Source organism: Phyllostomus discolor, chromosome 13 (genome assembly GCF_004126475.2).
Source record: "Phyllostomus discolor isolate MPI-MPIP mPhyDis1 chromosome 13, mPhyDis1.pri.v3, whole genome shotgun sequence".
In the NCBI taxonomy this organism is placed as follows: domain Eukaryota; kingdom Metazoa; phylum Chordata; class Mammalia; order Chiroptera; family Phyllostomidae; genus Phyllostomus; species Phyllostomus discolor.
In genome coordinates, this window is record NC_040915.2 from 69,534,778 (window position 1) to 69,555,177 (window position 20,400).

The 20,400-nt window shown below is 42.6% G+C and overlaps 1 protein-coding gene across 6 annotated transcripts in view; it reads left to right on the top strand.

Annotated features, from left to right (window-relative positions):
- The window catches only part of NTM (neurotrimin), a 944,650-nt gene that overhangs the window by 795,396 nt on the left and 128,854 nt on the right, over positions 1–20,400 (top strand). The window lies entirely within an intron of this gene.

A 20,400-nucleotide genomic window follows, 5' to 3' on the forward strand; every position in this document is an offset into this window, starting at 1 on the left:
TTACGTTGCCACAAAGTGGAATAAGGGACAGGATCCAATGAAGTTATATTTTTATCATTACTATTATTATGTTGCTAAAAATAACAATAACATTTCACAACAAAGAAGATAGAATACAGAACATTTCAGAAGACATTTGACTTTTTTCCTAACAAGCAGCTTTTTAGTAATGCTGTACTTCAAAACTCTGTGCAAGGAACCATAATTGAGTTCAGTGGTTCCACACCTGAGCAGTGAACCGAACAGATGAACAAAATGCCTAAAGCTAATGAAAGTCTTGTTGTTGAAACCCCTGTGGGGTATGGAGTAAAATACTGGGAACATTACGATCTCTGCCTTAATGGATGTGAACTAATATACTTATCCTGCCTAGGTAAAACTCTAGTTAATTTCAAAATGCTTCAGGCGACTGTTCAAAAACTTTTAAAATAGAGACAAACTCTTAATCCAGTATACTGTTTGCTTCCACATACAACATTTATTGATCAGAAATTGTCCAAAGCAACTTTATTCATACACACATGTGATAGAAAATGAAAACTAATAACAGGGTAAGGGTTTTTTCCTGAACAATTCACATTAAACTGAATTATAGAATACATATCTATGTTGATGTCTGAATTAAAAATATTTTTAGAACATAAGGTGATACAGTTTTAGACAATGTGTATTCCTGTCATGGATAAGGAAACTGTGGATCCCATCACTCTGCCGAAGGTCAGGGATAAACACTTAGTTCACAACTTATTAACTGTTTGGAAAAAAAAATAAGGGGTGAGGATAAACTTTAATACTATGTAACTTATCTTCCCTCCTTTGCTATGCAGAAAAGTTACAGTGCTTCCTTCTTACTTAACAAAACATCCATTTAACTAAACATCATCCCCATTTTACTCTGCTTGTAAGATAGCTCAAAGTAAAATTTAAAGCTTATCATCAAAATTCATGCTGATGCTGTGGTTGCCATTTGAGGTATTCTCTTTTCTCTTGAACCTTATTTTGTGTGTTTATTTTATTCTTTTATTTTGTGTTTTAATTATAAGATGGCTCAAATTTATTGTGGAAATAGTGGAATATAAATAACTGTGAATAACGACATAGTTTTTTAAAAAAGATTTTATTTATTCATTTTTAGATAGAAGAAGGGAGGGAAAAAGAGAGGGAGAGAAACATCAATATGAGGTTGCCTCTAGTGCACCCCCTACTGGGGACCTGGCCCACAGCCCAGGCATGTGCCCTGACTGGTAATCAAACAGGCAACCCTTACGTGCACAGGCCAACACTCAATCCACTGAGCTAGATCATATCAATAGATGCAAAAAAAGCATTTGATAAGGTACAGCACCCATTCATGATAAAAACACTCGGCAAAGTGGGAATAGAGGGAGCATTCCTCAACATAATAAAGGTCATATATGAGAGACCTACAGCCAACATCATACTCAATGGGCAAAAATTAAAATCTTTTCCATTAAGATCAGGAACAAGACAAGGATGTCCACTTTCACCACTTCTATTCAATATAGTACTGGAAGTTTTAGCCACAGCAATCAGACAAGAAGAAGAAATAAAAAACATCCAAATCAGAAAGGAGGAAACAAAACTGTCACTGTTTGCAGATGACATGATAGTGTACATAGAAAAACCTACAGACTCCACCAAAAAACTGCTTGACTTAATAAATGAATTTGGCAAAACAGCGGGATACAAAGTCAATATCCAGAAATCAAAGGCATTTCTGTACACCAACAATGAAACAGCAGAAGCAGAAATCAAGGAAAAAATCCCATTTGAAATAGCAAAAAGAAAAATAAAATACCTAGGAATAAACCTAACCAAAGAGGTAAAAGACCTGTATTCAGAAAACTACACAACACGGAAGAAAGAAATCAAGGAAGACACAAACAAATGGAAACATATACCCTGTTCATGGATTGGAAGAATTAATATCATCAAAATGTCCATACTACCAAAAGTAATTTACACATTCAATGCAATACCTATTAAAGTACCAATGACTTATTTCACAGACATAGAACAAACACTTCAAAAATTTATATGGAACCATAAACGACCCCGAATAGCTGCTGCAATTTTGAGAAAGAAGAGTAAAGTAGGAGGGATCACAATACCTGACACTAAACTATACTACAAGGCCACTGTAATCAAAACAGCCTGGTACTGGCATAAAAATAGGCACATGGACCAATGGAACAGAACAGAGAGCCCAGAAATAAACTCAAGTCTCTATGGTCAATTAATATTTGACAAAGGAAGCAGCAACATAAAATGGAATAAAAATAGCCTCTTCAACAAATGGTGTTGGGAGAGCTGAACAGCTATGTGCAAAGGAAGCAGCAACACAAAGGGCAAGACATAGTTTTTATGTATAATTTAATATTATTTTAAATATGCCCTGGACAATTGACCCATGTGCTTTTTATGAATACAGATCATTTATCCATTTTAAAAATTGGGTGTGGGGGAGGAATGCTCATCATTTGTTCATCAATAAAACATGAAGGTGAGAGGAGGAAATTAAAAATTAGATGAAAAGAATAAGAATTTCATTAGTATAGACATAGGCCATCTAAGAGAGGAAATATGTTATTCAGAATGAAACTTTTAAAAATATGGAAAAATGGATTCAAAACAAAGAAAAACTTGGGCATTTAAGTTAGTCAAGTAATTACATTAACTAAAATGTGTTCACTTTTTGTTCCTGGTTTTATTTTGTCATTCATTTGTTGGGTACCTGAGATGTTTCAGACACTTTTTATTGTCTGGGTATTCAGAGATTAAAGAGAATTGCTGTTCTCAGGAAGCTCTACCCTCTATTAGCATCTAGTACAATGAATTGTTCTAAGATGCTTGAGAAACAAATAAAAATAAGGTCAAAACTAAAGTGCTTCAAGGTGAAATGGAATCAGAGAAGGCTTCCAGATCTCAGTATTGATATAAAGGTCTGAGAGGAGTTAGCTGCATAAAGATGGAGTGCCTACCAATTCAAGGAGCCAGATGGAAGCACAGGAGGGAATTCTGGGGAGAGGGGGTTGGACAAAGATCCTGTCCAGTTTACAGGTAACAATGTGTTAAAGATAGGTGTGCATAGCCAGAAGATCTGTGTGTGTGTGTGTGTGTGTGTGTGTTTTAGAGGTGGTGGGATGGGGGTGGGGGGGGGGGGAGAGAGAGAGAGAGAGAGAGAGAGAGAGAGAGAGAGAGGAGATCAGGTGCACTGCAGTGAAGGGTAAGGTTGAAGTGTCACTGCTCCAGTCCAGAAGGTTCTTGCTTTATACACTCAGCTAAGGACTTTACACATGGCCAACCTGAAAGAAATGTGAATACTTTAAAATATTATAAGTATATGAGCTTTGCATTCTGAAAAGATGATGCAAAGTCATTTTGGAAGACAGTGAGTAGAGGGGACAAAACTGGCGTCCTCTAATATGGTAACTGTAGGAGAGCAGTGAAAAATAGCCTAAAGTTGTTAGCCATGATGATGGAAAAAGTGTAGAGCAGAATAATTCTTTATCAGCAAAGATCCATGAACCGTGGTGACTAAATGGTTTGGGAAGAAAGGAAACTAAAGGAGAATAGGAAAATTCCTTCGTTGAGCGGTAACATAGCATAATGGTTTAGCATGTGGCCGCTGAGCGAAGACTGGCTGTTTTAAAATCTGTCCTTATGGCCATGACATGTTCCTTAAGTCTTTTTGCTTTGGTTTCTTCACCTAAAAATGGAAAGTGATAATAATAGTAATGTTATTTTGCGTATACCTTAAGAAAGTTGTTAGAAAATCTGATACTCTTTCTTGAACCTCTTTAAAGGACATGGACACCAGTTTAAGAGCCCTTGGTATGTGAAGGTGATTGCGTTTGGATAAAAAGGTGATTTGTTCACTAGGCGACTTCTCATTCACTCTGTATCATGTACTCACAGTCCAATAAACTATTATATAATCTGTGAAGATGAAAGAGAATCAGAGTGTCCGTAAAGCAGGCAAACTAATCTCATAGAGCAATGTTGGAGATGATCAGCCAGGGTATTCAGACGGCAGAAAGAAGCTGGCAGTCATACTAAGACAAACATGACTTTTAAGGAAGCTACCAAACAGTGATAGACTTCAAAGAAATGAGATAAATGGGTGGAGGGGGGGAGTGTTACATCCTTAAAGTAAAAGGACAAGTGATAGAAATTTTATACAACCGAATAGCTTTTCCTAAGTAAGTAGTTGTGGTCTGTTCTTCATTCCAGAACTGCCAGACCTCACGTTTCTAAGCCCAGAGAAGAAAAACAAAACAAAATGCCCTCAGACGTTTCCATAATTGGTGTTCTGCAGCTGGCTGTCAGCACAAGGACCTGAGTTACTAGTCTCTGTAAGTCAGATAGATGTGTAGTCACCATGGTTGGTAGTTCAGCTCACCGCCTTCACTCCACTCATCCTTAGAAGATGAAAAATTAGCCTTAGCTGGTATGGCTCAGTGGACTGAATGCTGGCCTGTGAACCAAAGGGTCACCCGTTTGTTTCCTAGTCAGAGCACATGCCTGGGTTGTGGGCCAGGTCCCCAGTAGGAGATACGTGAGAGATAGCCACACATTGATGTTTCTCTCCCTCTCTTTCTCCCTCCCTTCTCCTCTCTAAAAATAAATAAATAAAGTATTTTTTTAAAAAAAGATTTTTAATTTTTTTAAAAAATTAAAAACTGGTGAGGCTCTGTCATGAAGTTATCTTTCCATCATTTCCCACTGTCACCAGCCCCAGGGAAATATTAGTCCTTTCCTGGAAAGAGTTTCAGAAGAAAAGAAACAGAAAGGAGTGGAGAGAAGAGGAAAGAAATGATATATTTGGCTCATCACTGTTTGAATCTGGTCAGTCACCTGAAACATAAATTACAGCTACTTAATTTACTTCAGGTTCTCAGAATAAGTCATAAAACATGAGGTGAGCTATTCTTATAAGGACTCTAGTAATTATTGCCAAATCCCATGGCATCTTTTTAGTATTCCTTTTGCTGAAATTTATGTAGTTGCAGGCACTCTTCTTCTTGAGACTCTTGCTTTTCTAATTTGTCATTAAACCACTCTCTCCTGACTTTCAGCCAGCTCTGATCTACTCCCTCTCAGTGCTCCCCCCTTTTTGGTCACCTTGGTCATTCTCATAAAGCAGAAATGTTGGCACCCCCCCCTGGCCCATCTCTGGGTTTCCTTCCTCCATGTCTTTTCCAGGTGATGCTACTCAGCCCTGGCACTAGCGGGGAAATAGTGCTTTGGGCAGTCCTCGGGGTGTGCTCTGCCTTATCTCTTTTCTAAATTCCCAAATGGTTACACGTTATCTACTGGGCATCTTAATTTTTATATCTTTTGGACAACTTGAACTGAACGTATTGCAAACTGTTATTATCCTCTGTACCTAATTGGGTTCTTGGTATAAAGCAACAGAGATTGATTCAGGCTAACTTAACAAAAAAGAAAAAAAAAGAATTGAGCCCTGGCTAGGTAGCTTAGTTGGCTAGAGCATCATCCTGATACACCAAGGTTGTGGGTCTGATACCCTGTCAGGGCATATACAAGAAGCAACCAATAAATGCATGGGTAGGTAGAACAACAAATTGATGTTTCGCTCTCTCTCTTCAGTCTTCTCTTTCTCAAAAAATAATAACAATTTTTTTAAAAAATTAAAAAAAAACATAAAAAGGCATTTTCACAAGTTATTGTAGAATTCATAATTGATGAAGGTTGATTAAAAATGGAAAAGAGGTAAATAAATACACAGAAAAATACCACAATAGAGGAAGAAGATTCAAATTCTGGGTGGTAACTTGAAAGCTTAGCAAACACACACCATATATTCCAGGAAGTGATCCATCTCTTCAACTGGTATTTCTCGTCTCCACAAGTGACACCAACATACATTCAGTCAACTAAGCGAGACACCTCAGAATCATCTGGAAGTTTTCCTTTTTCTGTAGGGTATACATCTATTTTGCTGTTGCTTACTTAATTCACTAAGTCTTGCAATTCCGTCTACCAAATATTCCTTAAGTATTTTTCACCCTACTCTTTCTGCTCTTAGATCAGTTCTAGGCTATTTCTAAAGAGGACTTTAGATACTTCCATGCAATGATGAGGTTACAGGTGCTATGGGCATGGGCTCCCGTATCAGACCACCTGTGCTCAAATCTTGTTTGTATGACTCACTAGCTGGGTGGCATTAGGCATTTACCTAATCTTGCTCTATGTCATATGTAAAATAGGTTTGCTGCAAGGATCGATTGAGGCAGTATGTTTAAAGCATTTTGAATGTTCACAAACAATTGGCGTTCAATAAAGATAAGGTAATGCTAAAAGTGAATAGTGGTGGTGGGTGCAGGTAGTGAGGATGGTAATGGTGGTGGTAAAAATAGTCTTAACAATCTCTCGTGGGTATTCTTTCAGATAGAAATGCAGTCTGTACAGCAGTCAGCGTTGTCTTTCCAACACATAAATTTGATTTTGTTATCCTCCTGCTTAGAATCCTTTGATGGTTCCTATTTCCCTAAAGTAAGTCATATGAACTCGTGCAAAACAGGGCCCAAATTATCTTTCTACCACTGTCTTCTAGCCCTCGTGCCATTTCTGCTTTCATAGTGCCCTTCTCTGCAGCTTTGGAACTCCTACACGTGGCAGCTCTCTTTGAATCATACCTCCTTCCCCCTGACTCTCTCCCTGTGTTCCCATCACACTTGGTTCATGCATTTCACTCAGAGGCAATTCATGCGGAATCAATTTCTGCAGCTGCTTGGGTGCCCTTGAACGGAATGATCCTGTCTCATTTGCATCTCTGTTATGTGGGAGGGGCACATAGTGGGTGCTCAGGGAATTGTGGTTCAATTACTGCATTAATGACTGCATTTGTAATGACTTTGTGAAGACCCGCAGGAGTGTAGAGAGAGGTAGACCAACGTGTTTCGGACGAGTGCTGTCCCACTGGCCACGTTTGGCAGTGATGTGAACAGGCAGAGCATTTGGGAACTTTGCCTCCTGCAGCTTTGCTGTAATCATTTCCAGTTTGTGCTTGGCACCAGGCACCATGCTAGAAACTTTGACAGAATACCGGGAAAACCGTTTTTTTCCTGAAGAAATTTTCATTTCAGTAGAAACTTTAGATTAGAGGACACCATACTTACAGGACTCTGGAGCCAAATTTTCAATCACCATTAAGGGAAAGAGCCAAAGGACTATGCAGATCCTACTACAATATTCTGAAACAGAAATTACAACCTTTGTAAGCACAGGTGTCATTTGAATAAGCTCCTTGTCCCTTGCAAGATCCAAGGCAAATGTATATTCTCCAGATTTAAGAAGTTGTAGAAATGTTGGATCTCCTAGACACACACAAAAAATGAAATGGGGTCACAAAAGCTTACTGAGGGGGTCTACCACTTTTTTATGGCATTTGAAAACAAATGTTGATATTGGATGAAACTAAGTTATCTAATTGGAAGTGAAAAGAAGAAACCAACTGGATTCAGAAGATAATTCTCAAAAGTTAATTATTCAAAAAGAACAGGATTCTAAAAAATGCATGAACCTTCTTTCAATTTGTAGACAATGGTACACGATCCAGAAAGGATCCCCATGAAATATTAAGTCCTGGAGAGTAGGGACGGGAACATCCTGGTGTGAAATGCCTTCATCCTAGCCACCATGCTCTGATTCAAAAATGAAGGACCTTCATGGGTACTTGGAAATTATAAATTATTATCTGATACACAAGTGCACAACAGCACACTCACAGTGCCTTCGTCTCACCAGCCTGAAATTACACTGATTTCCCTTTAGTCAGAGCAAACATGATCCAGTTCACCGTCACCAGGTGACGACCATTATTGCTTTAGAATCTGATGCCTTCACCACTTTAACCTTCTGCAGAGCTGGCCAGCAACACTTACTTGGGAATTATTTGGTGAACGTTTCCTGTGTTATTGGTGTGGAAATTTATTTGATCTCAGCATCTTCTATACCTACAATTGAACTAAAATACAAAGAGAATGATTCACTATTTCAAATAGTATATTTTGTTTTTAGGAACCTTGAAAGGACTAGGTTTGGAGGTACTCATGGTTCTTCCTGCCCTATATCCTTTGTCAAACCCCAGAAGAGGAAAATTCCACCGAAACTGTTGCCTTCTTACCAGGGCTGAAGGAGTTTTCCCACCATCTCTCACCCTTTTGCTCTCTTGCAGAAGTGAGGGCGAGGCTAAGCTGATCCAGCTGATGCACACATCATTGGCTACTTGCAAAGTAGACTCCTCTGCAAGCCCATTCTCTTTGGATTTTTTTTTTTTTTTTTTTTTTTTTTTGCCTGGGGGCCAAGGGCACTTGCACTTCCAGAGTTCCTGTGGTACACAGATAGGGGGAGCTCTGCTCCTTCTATTAACACTTTTCTACCTACTGTTGGATACATAGATCAGATTGGCTCTGGGCAAAAAGCAGCCCCTTTTTACATGGGAAGAAGAGAACAGGAAGTCCCCTTTCCACACTCTCCATTCTCCTATCCTGGCAGGAAAGCTGGCAGAGCCCTCTGATCTCACAAGAAGCTTTGCTCCATCCCTCAGTTAGTAGTACCAGAAAGAAGGGTCAAGGAAGGACTAGCACCCAAAAGCTCCAGTGGTGCATTTTTTGCTTTTATGTGATTTGTAATTCCAGCTCATGATAGTACATGGTTTGAAATATTAGCCACACATAGTTTTCTGGTGAAAGGAATATTCAATTCTAGGTAGTTGACCTGCAGTCAAGTCCACAGAGCATCATTAATGTACTGTGTCATTGACATCCTATGCTAAGCTCTATCAGGTCAGACTTTGCAGTTTCTGGGGAAATACTCCCATGAAACTTATGGCTGGGCCTTCTGTTTTCAGCTCTTCATTTTTGTTGTTTTAACTTCTGTTGATTTGGATTATGATATTATTATGCCCCAGCATACCAGGTTCTTTGGCTGAGGCTGTTTACACAGTGTAACAACTTCATGATGTTATAATCTGTTACCCTCCTAGTTCCTTTAAAAAAGTCTCTTGCCTGTTCAATGCTAGAGAAATAGAAGAACTTCTTGACAATGGAAAACAAAACACAACATCTAAGTCTTTAATGTTGGAAGACATTTTATGCTTAAACATCTAATTCTCTGTTTTTCTCTCTATCACTCTCACTTTCCCTCCCTCCCTAGTGTGTGTGCATGTGTGTCAATATGTACATATATGTGTGTTTAGAAGTCTGCATACATATAGATAAGCATATATACAAACAAATACATGCACAGGTTTTTTTTTTGTGAGAGATAGCAAATTTTTTCTTGTTTCCTTCGATGCTGTCTTCTCGCTTTTCTTCTCATGAGAGGAAGTTTCCTTCATCAGAGTATCACTCTGAAATTAGGCCTGCATTTATAATTCATGTGAAGAATTTTTCCTGTGCTTGTCTAATGAGAAACAATATCCCAAATTAGATCTTGATCTCTTTCAATTATCCCACTGCCTAGGATTTTTTTATACAGCAAATAGTTAATTTCCTTCTTCCTAATACTTTCATAAATGGACAATGGTAGTCTACCCCAAAACAAATAGGAAGACATTGCTATTTTTGCTATATATAGCAACTATACACAGATACCCATCTATAATTTAAAAAAAGAATATCTGAATATTTGGTTCATATTTGCTGGTCACAGTCACCAAAGAAGGCTCCAGATCTTTGGCATGGAAGAAAGTTGGAAGTCAGTTCTCCAAGAGCACTGCTGTTCTGGAAGTTGGGACTGGGGGGAGCCCAAGGTTGGCTGCAGCACTCAGGAGCATCAGTGACTTCCACCTTATGTTTGACCTTGGATTTCCTGATGTTAACCCTGCTTTGTGCTCAGGCAAGCAATGGGCCAAGGCATTAAGAAGCAGACAGCTGTGCTGGACTTGATTCATCCTAGTCAAAAATAATGACCATGTTTGCTTATTAATCCTTTTTCCAATCTAGAAATGAAAGATTAGGGGAAGAATGAAGTCAAATCTAAAGTGTTCTACCATAGATGGTTAAGAAGATGATTGAAATCAATAAATCCCAGGCTTTTGGGAAGCCCACTTGATTCCAAATTCACTAAGGACAAAAAGAAAGGAACACCAGCAGGAGCCTTTTGGTGACCAGAACTTAGCCACTGAGCTATTGCAAGTAGCTCTCTCTTCACTGGGACCTCCTAGGAGGAGCCTAAGTTTTCCCTGATCCCACTTCATTATGGTGTTCTGCCCTCAGGAGCCTGAAGCACAGTGAGAGCATGATCAAGCAAATCGGGCCAAAGCGAAAGGGATCAGTCAATGGCCAGCAGACCCATGAATAATGAGTTTGTTTCTAATGGCCCCAGGCTGCTCAATGCACATCCAACGAGTCCCAGGTCTGTCTGTCGGGCAGTCTCCTCTTTTCAGTTTGGCTCAGTCTGAGGATGCTTGAAGTTCATGGTGGTTGCAGCAGCAAGAGACGCCATCTTGTCCTGCGCACAGCCCCTGAGTCAGGCAGCTTTCCTCCTGCCCTTAGGTGCTCTGGCTTTTAGGCTGTGGCATTGCAGCCACGCATCCGTATTTTTACTTTATTGATATGAAAACACCATCGCATTAAGGTGCCTAATTTGGTCCTCACAAAAACTCTGTAAGGCAAGGCAATGGTAATAATTTTTATTTTATAAATACAGCCTGATATATCAACTCTTTGGCCTCGAAGTGTACCGGGCTAGAAGTTGCATGGCTTTGCCCTAGTTGCAGTGCCCTTGCCTGGGGTCCCTATGACCAAGTCAGGGGCTCTGAGTGCTTGGGTAACTGGGCGTGCCATGCACTTGAGGCCACACTTTCAGAGAGGGCTGAGTGGTACTGACAGGTATTGAGCATGACTGCAGTTTTGACCCCACGTGTAGGAGAACATTCTATGTGCCTGAATGCCACTATCCATGCACGTCCCATCTAACAGTCTCTGCTGGGCATGATGGGACCAGGGCTGGGTCTGTGGCCTTTCTAACCTCACCATGCAATGCCTCGGGAACGTGCTGACCTGGGGACCTTTTCAGTCTTGCTTCCATCTGCCTTTTTTTCTGCTTTATCTTCAGTGGGAAGGAAGTTGCTCAGATGGTATGATTTGTATTTTGTTTTTTCCTTTTTGTTTCCTTTTTTTCTCTGTGGTTTTTTTAGGCTTGGGTACCCTGAAAAAACACGATGTTCAGCAACATCGTACCGGGCTTCTCTGCCCAGCCCCCCGACTCTACTTCATATTTTCCTTAGCTGTTCTGGTTTAGTTAGCCCCAATATAGTGCTCCCCTCCCACATATTCCTTTAGGGGGAAATGCCTGCTCAATATGCTTCGGAAAGGCAGTATATTTTAGGCAGCTTGATAAAAGACTCTAATAGCCCCAGATTAATGCATTCATTCCTAGCCAATTGAAGGCTTCATTACAGTGCTGGGGCCGAGGCTCCTCACTGAAGAGTTTGCCCCCGTAATGAGCCATTCAGCAGCTGCTACCCTGCCTTGCTGGTAACCTGCAGCAGGGGGCAGTGAGATGGGGCCGAGAAGAGGCAGGTCAAGTACAAACAGCAGGGAAACGTCTGGGCACCTCCAGGCCCTAGAGAGCATCTGTGAGCACACTGAGGTGCTTATGGCCTCGGCATCTGCCCTGGAGCCGCGGGGACTGAGGGGCAGCTGATGTGTGCTGAGGAATGTGACAACGCACCTAGCATCGCTGCCTTTCTGAAGGCAGAGGAAGTGTTCTCTGCTGTGAAAGTGGTCCCTGACTGGGCAGCTGGAAGGACGGGGAGATAGGGAGAAGCTGCCAAACAACTGCAGCCTGTGCCCCTAACATTTCCAGGTGGAGATTTTCACAGAGGGAGAAAGAGACAGAGTCAGAGGACGTTAGGAGACATCCTAGGAGTCTGTGAGCCCAGGGCTTCCGTGGGGTGGCGAGGGGTGTGGCGGTGACTTACCAGGGGATGTTTGTCTGGAAACTTCCTTGTTTGCCCAAACTTTCAGGGCACGGGGGTGAGGTGCTCCTGGCATCTACTGGGTAAAGGCCAGGGATCCTGCCAAACATCCTACAAAGCCACAGGTCAGCCCCCACCTGACAGAGAAGCCTCCAGCCCCAAATGTCAGAAGGGCCAAGGCTGAGAAACTCTGTTAGCCCAAACCCCTCCTGTTATATGCAAGAGTCACAACAAATAGTGACTGAGGCAGGGCCGCACCAGTGGAGAACCTAAGAGCTGAGATGGGCAGAAGCCTGCACAGGAGAACTGGGAGGCCTGCTTTTAAATTCTGCACCGATAAGTACTTCAGAGACGAAGCAGTTCCCAGCCTCCAGAGCACCCACCCCACCCACATCTCTAGTTAGGAAAATTCCACTGGCCGCCTTTATGAACTCATGTGCTCCCCAACCACTTGGTCTGGCCGGATACCTTCTGGGGGTTAGCTTATTATATTTGTTATGCATTTTAGGAGGAGATGGTACTGCTGATAAAAATAGAAATTGCCAGAGGAGCTAGCAGCAGACATTATGAGATGCTGCCTGTGCAATGTTGTTGCAAACAGTTCCCTACAAGGGTGGAAAGGAGACCCCTTCACATACGCATAACTGTATCTCACAATTATTAAATATTGATTTATCTCAGCCGGGGCCTGTGCCTGATTTCAGATGAAGGCAGTGCATTAACTTGTGCTAATCTAATCTGGACCCAGAGCATTGAACCCCTGGCCGTCCCTGCTGACCCTGGTTCTCTGATTGACAGGGCAGATGGGAGCTGACTATTTTGCTGACCATAATGATTCCGGAAATAAGCATATATGAGTTTTTATCTGGAATTACAGGATATGTGAGGTGTGAGCACTAAAGCTTAATAAAAAAGAAGAGAAGCCTACACAATGATGAATAGCAATTACAGGGAATTAGATTAGTACCCATGTCTTGAGTAATCCTATACATTTTCTGGTGCTGATGTTGACTGGCATTGGAAAGTTTGGGGAGCAGGGGCTGGGAGAGATGAAGAGAGGCCAAAGATAAGAGCAAGTATGCAAGTCTACAGTGTGTGCTTAATAGAACTGAAGTTTATTTTTCTGTGTGCCTTTTTAAGCCTCTAGATGGATCACCAAAAAAATGCAGCTAGCAAGAAAAGAAATAGCCCAAACGTAATTTAAAGGACAGCTTTTTAACCAATACTTCAGCCTGGAGACACCTGTCCCATGTTCCTTGAAGACGCTCGGCTCTAGGGTGGAGTATTAAAGTTCCTGATTTATCCTCAGTTGCACAGACCTATTTTTAATGTATTGCCCAGTGACAGGTTTTTTGTTTAGCTTTTCTGGGTTACTCAACACAGCGTGCTCAGTGAAGGAAGAGGAGCTGGTAGGCTATTGTTTTCTTTGATGTTCTAGTGCCTTGGAGGAAGACACGGAACTCTGCTTCTCAAAAGCATGTTGATGCTTTCTCTGGTTTTGTGACAAGTGGAAAGTTTTGCAATAGGAAATATAGCTGCCCTGCTCTCTGATTTCCACCAAGTATGCATTTGTGCACACGTGCACGGATGCACAGAGCCCCAGTGTGGCTTTCAGATGTGTGTGGCAGCAACAGCTTAATCATCCCAGTGTCAGTAGTTAGGCCATGGGAACTTTTGACCAGAAATGTGTCTTTTAATAACATAGAGCCTTGGGAGACATAAAGTGTGTGATTCAGTTCAAACATACAAATGGACCATCATCCGGTGTGCCCCTCCTGTTCGCCAGGAACACTGCTCCATGCTGGGAGATGTCAAAGTGAAACACAGAAAAGAGTTAAAAATATTCTAGATCTTTCCTTTATAAGTCTTATATTCTAGTGAGGGTGCTAGGTTTGTATACCAACAGTTCCGAGAACAATATGATAATGCTGCATGAGAGCAGATTGAACAAAGAACAAAGAAAGGATAAATTGATTCTGAACGGGAGACTTTATGAATTCAAAAAATAGTTATGGAGTCCTTACTACATGCAGGACACTGTTTTAGGTGACAAGGAAGAGTGAGGAGACACGGATATGGTTATGAGATAGACGACAAACAATAAACAGGTGCATGAGAACTTGAGGGAATGGATGTGTGCCATACAAAACGCTGAAGCAGAGCGACAGGATGGGGCAGGGGCTAGTTTAGAGAGCATGGTCAGGTCACGATTGAAATGAGACCTAAATGGTAAACAGCTCACCATATGAATGTCTGGGAAAGAGCATTTGAGCAGAGCGAACAGAGACTACAAAGACCTGAGGGTGGAGTCAGCTTGGCACCTTCAGAAGGCAGCTGATGGGACTGGAATTGAGAGAATTCCGGGCAAAGTAGTCCAGGATAAAGCCGCAGTTCCTCAGGAGCCAGCTATGTCAACTCTTGGAGACACAGGCACACACTCAAATTTCATTCTAAGTACAATCAGGTGCTCATAGAGGTTTTTAGGTGGACAATATTATCTGAGTTGTCTTGTTGTTGCTTTTTTTATAAATTTTTAAATTTATTTTTAGAGAGGGAAGGGAGAGAGATAGAGAGAGAGAGAAACATCAATGTGCGGTTGCTGGGGGTTATGGTCTGCAACCCATGCATGTACCCTGGCTGGGAATCGAACCTGGGACACTTTGGTTCCAAGCCCGCACTCCATCCACTGAGCTATGCCAGCCAGGGCTCTGTTGTTTTTAATTATTACCACTATGAAGCAGAGAATAGACTGTGTAAATAGTAGAAACAGGAAAACCAGAAAACAGATGTTGCGCATGGGTAGTAAGAGGGACGAGAATGATGTCAAGTCAGTGTGAATGTTATTTCTGATAAAAAGCCAACAGGATTTAGGGATGCAGAGAGAGAGAGGGATCACGGATGCTTCGTGTGCTTTCGTTTCAAGCAGTTAGGTACAAGATAATGTCATTAACTAGAATGGGTGGTTAGGATGGGGAGGTGAGGAACTCATAACTCTGTTTGTTTGGGACATGGTAAGTGAATTTGTCAATGAACAATTAAATGAAAATGACAAATAGGCTAAATCACTATCCTATATTGAACATACACTATGTGCTCAATATCGTTCTAAGCTCTTTGTGTGTATGGAGTCAGTGAATGCTCAGAATGGCCCATAGAAAGGGTAATTATAAGATCATATTTTTTAATAGGGAGAGAAAAATCAGGTCTATATCCACACAGCTAAGAGGTGTTGAACCCAGAACTGGATGTACAAGAGGGAAAGGAGAGGACTGGCGTGCAGGTTTGGAAGCCACAAGCGTCTGATGGTAGATAAAGCCACAGCCAACACAGGATAGCACTGTAGTTAGAGAAGAGACCAATGATCCAGCGAGAGAATGTGCCAGCATTTAGGGTTTACTATTGAGAAGGAGTGGCCAGTAAGGCAAGAGGAAAACAAGAGGAGTGTGATATTGCCCAGCCAAAGAAGGAAGTATAGATCGGGGCCCAGTGCTGCTGAATGAGTAGTGATAACAAGGACTGAAAACCGGCCACTAGGTTTAGTAAGATGCAGCGCCTTGGATTTGTTTACAGAGACTAAGCAAAACCATTTTAGCTGGAGCACTAAACATGCATGCTTATTTGTGTGTGTGTTCCTGTTTTTGACCACTTGCCATGTACTAAGTATTTTACATGAACTATCTTAATCACTTATCATATCTGCCCTGTTAGGCATTATTATTATTATATGTACTTAGCAGATGAGGACACCGAGAAGCTAGCTATTTCAAAAATGCATGACTAATAGAGAGGCAATCGGGATTGGAGTCTGAGTCTGGTTGGCCCTAGGGCCTGGGCTCTCGGCTGCACTGATACTCAGGAGATTGGTAAATGGCCTTCAGTGAGTATTGATTCATGCAGTTGTAGAGAGAGAGAGAGACATATATTTTGGTCAAGAATGATTAGAGAGAAGAGTAGAAAGGCAAGTGAGAGAGAAGGGGTGGCCTGATGTCTCAAACCAAGGACTTTAAACTTTATTCTCTGCATGGTGGGAGCCGGCAAACATTTGAGCTTTTAAATTAATTCACTCATCACAGTTGGTCACTCAGCCAATAAGAGTTTGTTCTGGGGAAGGCGCAGGACCGGTGCTGTTGGAGACACAAAGGTGAGGGCGTGATGGCAGACCTTAGAGCTCTCACCAACCAGGGGAGCAGAAAACATTCCCGCCCTAAATGAAATGTGGAACCTGTGCTGAGATATCAACCAAGCACAAGGCAGGGAGAGACAATCCAGGCTGTGCAAGTGCCGGGGAGGTAGCCGTTGGGAACAGCCTGGTGGGGGCAGGTATATTTCTCTAAGACCTAAATGATGGGCAGTGTTTTGTATGAGTGGTGCTGAGAAGTGAGTCTGGCAAGAGGCAGAAGCATCATAAGCGAAGGCATGGGGTCAGGAAAGCAACAGGGGATGCCAGTCCAGGACAGTCTAAATGAATGACAAAGCATGGATTTTTAAATGTTATTTCAAGAAAAGCTCTGAGCAACGCAACGTAAAACATTGTAAGGCATCACTGGTTGGAACCAGGAATGGGAAAAAGGTCACAGGAAGAGAGTGTAAAGCATAGTGGAATAGAGTTGTCTGCCTGATTCATTGGGAGGAGCTGTATTCCCTGGGAGAAGATGTCAAGGGAACTTAGCATCTGAATTTTTTTTCAGGCACAAAGCATAGCATCTGCATCTGTATGCCTTTCTGGGACTGGGCAGATTTTGGACAGGGCAGCTAGACTTCCTTTTGTGCACAAATAAATGAGTTTTGTGCAGCTCTTAGGGTAAGGGCAGATGCCAGCACGAGGACCATACAATTTCCCATGGTAAGCAGTCAGCTGCCATCCACTCCTCTGTACAGGAGAAACCCCTTCCTGAGAGATGCTGGGGATCAGATGACCCCTGTCAAGCTTCGTGCACATCTTGCTGGGCCCACTTACACCTGCCGTGAGCTGATGAGGGAGAAAGAGAGTTATTGTCAAATTCCTGGCTTTCCCTTTCTGATATAAAGTGCACTTGTTAATATATATTTATATATATATTACTTCTGTTGCCACTGCATTTTGCTCTCGGGAGTGCGAGAGACCCAGCTTCCTGTATAGCCTTTAATTAGTTTCGGGATGATGACATCCCCACCAAGAAGCAACCGGCTCCGTCCCTCCAGTCTCGGGGGGAGATAAAAGAATCTAATAAAGACATTCGGTATTTCTAGGTGATGTGTTTGACAAGCTTTGTATTAACAAGAAGTCATGTTGAAACTTTTTTCTTTCCCAGCTGCACTCTCACTCGCTCCAGCACGCTGCCATCTCACAGGGGATTAACAGAGCCACTGCTCTGGCTGAAAACTTGTAGCTTGAAACAGACTCGCCTGCCTCTCCACCCCTCATGCTAGAGGGGAAGAGCTTCGCCTTGATCTGCTGTAGACCTTCACCTTTATGAGGGATTTAGTGGCAATAAGGCTTCAGAACGAAAAATCAGTTTAAAACCAACTGACAAGTTACCCTGGACAGCAGTGGGCCTGCTTCCTGGGCTGCGGGATTCAAGGCCAGATAATGAGATGTTTCTTCCACTTGGTTTAAGTTATTCCCAGAGACAACAGTGCAGGGAGTGTGTGTGTAACTCGAGTTTCCAAGATTTAGCTTAAGCGACATCGGCACTCTGATGGAGAGAGGCAGACTTTCCCTTCGGGGCTGTCTGCCTTCCTCTGAACTCAGCCTCACAGGTACTTGGGGTGAAAGAGATGACTCTGGAAGAATTGGTACCATACTGCAGTCCAGGGTGAGGTGAGGAGGACCTCGCCACCAGCTTCCTCTGCAGTCAACACAATTCCCTGCCCCTCTGGCTCTGTAGCTGGTATCTGTCTGAGTGCATAACTGCCAGTGCTTTTAGGCAATTGGGAATGAAGGTGCTGATGACGCCATCAAGGCAGCTGAAGGCGGAAGTGAGTTGGTGCTGTTGACAGCAGGCAGGTCCACAGCCCAGAGACACAGGCCTCTGCTGAGGTGTCCCAGGAGCACCCAGAGGCAGGCGTCTGGCCCTGCCCTGCTGCCTCCATCTGACCGGGATGGGGCAGCCTGGAGACCGGGAGGACGGGTCCCTGCCCACCAGGCAGATCTTAGCGGCCGAGGAGAGGGTGAGCACAGAGGAGTACTGCCAGGAGTTCAGGAGACCATGGTACCATGTGCACACACAGGCTGGTTTGCTTGCACTGTCTCAAATCGGAGAAACATGGGCTTCATGCCAGGGCTGGAGAGGGGGCTGACTGTTGCAGAAAGACCATTCCTCTCTCCACAAGGTGGGCTTCTGAGCAGAAGCAGAAACATCCATCTAAAGGAAAAGAGTTAGCTAACCTCTTCCTGAGTTTGGATAAAAATGACCCCTGTCAAAAATGAAGTGGTTCCACAGGAACCACAGACTCCATAACTGAAATGCATCTAAAGCAGGGGTGTCAAACTCATTTTTACTGGGGACCACATCAGCCTCGTGGATGCCTTCAAAGGGCCAAATGTAATTTTAGGACTATGTAAATATAGTCCTAAGGACTACATAGTCCTGTGTAGTTAAGCGAGAGCTCTGTGCTGCTGCCAGGTAGAAACAAGGTCCCAGGCCAGATAAAACAAGGTGGAGGGCAGGCCTTGTGTTGGCCACCTGTGATCTAAAGCGTCCCTCCAGCTAAGGCCAGGGCTACCAGGTTGCCTAACACAGTGTCCTGAGCCAGAGGAGGGTCTGGGTCTCCTTTCTCAGAGGATCTTTTGGAGCCTGGCAAAGTCTTTCTGAAGGAGAGAAATAGCTGATGGGATGAGGGATGTGAAAGAAGTCACCGAGGCAGCTGTATAGCTTTTCTTAACTGGTCACTTGGGTTTCAGGAACATCAGCTGCATTCTTGCCCTGGGAAGAGAGTGACATAGTAAAATTCTAGAGCTACAGGGACAAAGGGACTGCTTAACATGGCCCGAGGCCAAGACTCAAAGGACAGGGCAGAGCTCTGCCTGGTGGGAACAATGGGAGAAAGCAATTCTTGGTGAGAAGCTGGAAACATGAGGGATCACAACTTCGTTTTCGCCCCCACCTGTGAGATACTAGTGAAGGAATCACATGTGTCACAAGATGTTACAGGTGTGCTATAAAGAAATCCTGGTCAGCAATTCCAGGATGGTTTTTACAACAGATAATTAGGCTGTTTACCACTAATTGATTGAACTTTGCATTATCTTAATCACAATAACATTCATTTGTAGAGTGATTAGCAGTTCACTAAATGCTTTTAATTATACCTACATATTTCATTTGATCCCAAAACCCTGTAGGAAAAGGATGGATCTGACCTGGAGGGGATTATGCTAAGTGAAATAAGTCAGAAAAAGACAAATACAGTATGATTTCACTTATAGGTGGAATCTAATGAACAAAAGAAACTAACAAACAAAAAAGAAACAGGTTCAGATACAGAGAACAGATTGTCAGAGAGGAGGGGGTAGGGGTCTGGGTGAAACAGGTGAAGGGATTAAGAAAAAAGCCTCCCAGACACAGTCTGGTAAGTAGCAGAGGAAAAGGAGGGTAGGGGAGACAGGAGAGGGTCAAGGGGGATAAATGGTGGTGGAAGGAGTCTTGACTTGGGGTGGTGAACACACAGTTCAGTGTACAGATGTTGTGTTATGGAATTGTACACCTGAAACCTATATAATTTTATTAACCAATGTCACCCCAATAAATTCAACTAAAAAAAAAAAAGAGAGGGTTGGGACTGAGATCTGCTATTTTCTAGCTTAGTGGTTTCCAGCACATTATTAGCTGTTTAAAAAGCCTTAGTGTTCTAGATTAAATGGGAAAATATATGGAAAGTACCTGGTACTTATTAAGTGTTCAACAAATATTAGTTTTCTTCCTCAAGGAATGACAATAATAAAGTAATTTTGTCCTGGGATTCTCTTTTTTTCCTTCCCCCCATGGAATTATACAGGCGAACCACACTATTCATTGATTCTCTTTTGGTAGAAATATTTTTTAAATTTTTTGAGGCCCTCTCATTTGTGTCGAGTTTAGCTCATTTTTAAGGTGCACTGGACTCGCAACTGTCTGACTTCTGGTATGGTGAGTTGCATTGTCTTTACTGAACAATGGGGATAATGTGTATGAGTTCTCGTGAGGATTTAAGAGGAAGAAGCAAATGTTAAGCACCCAGTGCAGTGCTCAGCATAGAAGGTGTTTGGTGGTCCTTCCCTTCCCAGACTGCCCTCCTTTCATGAACTGGTCTCTAAAGAGCTGGTCCTGTCTGGGGGTGCGGCATGAGGCCAGTCGAGTGCATTCACCCCAAAGCACGTGCCGTAGTACTACAGGCTGAAAAACAGCCAGTCCTATCTGAGTGTCAGATCCACGTCATGACTGGCAATGATTCCCCTGCGTTCCCTC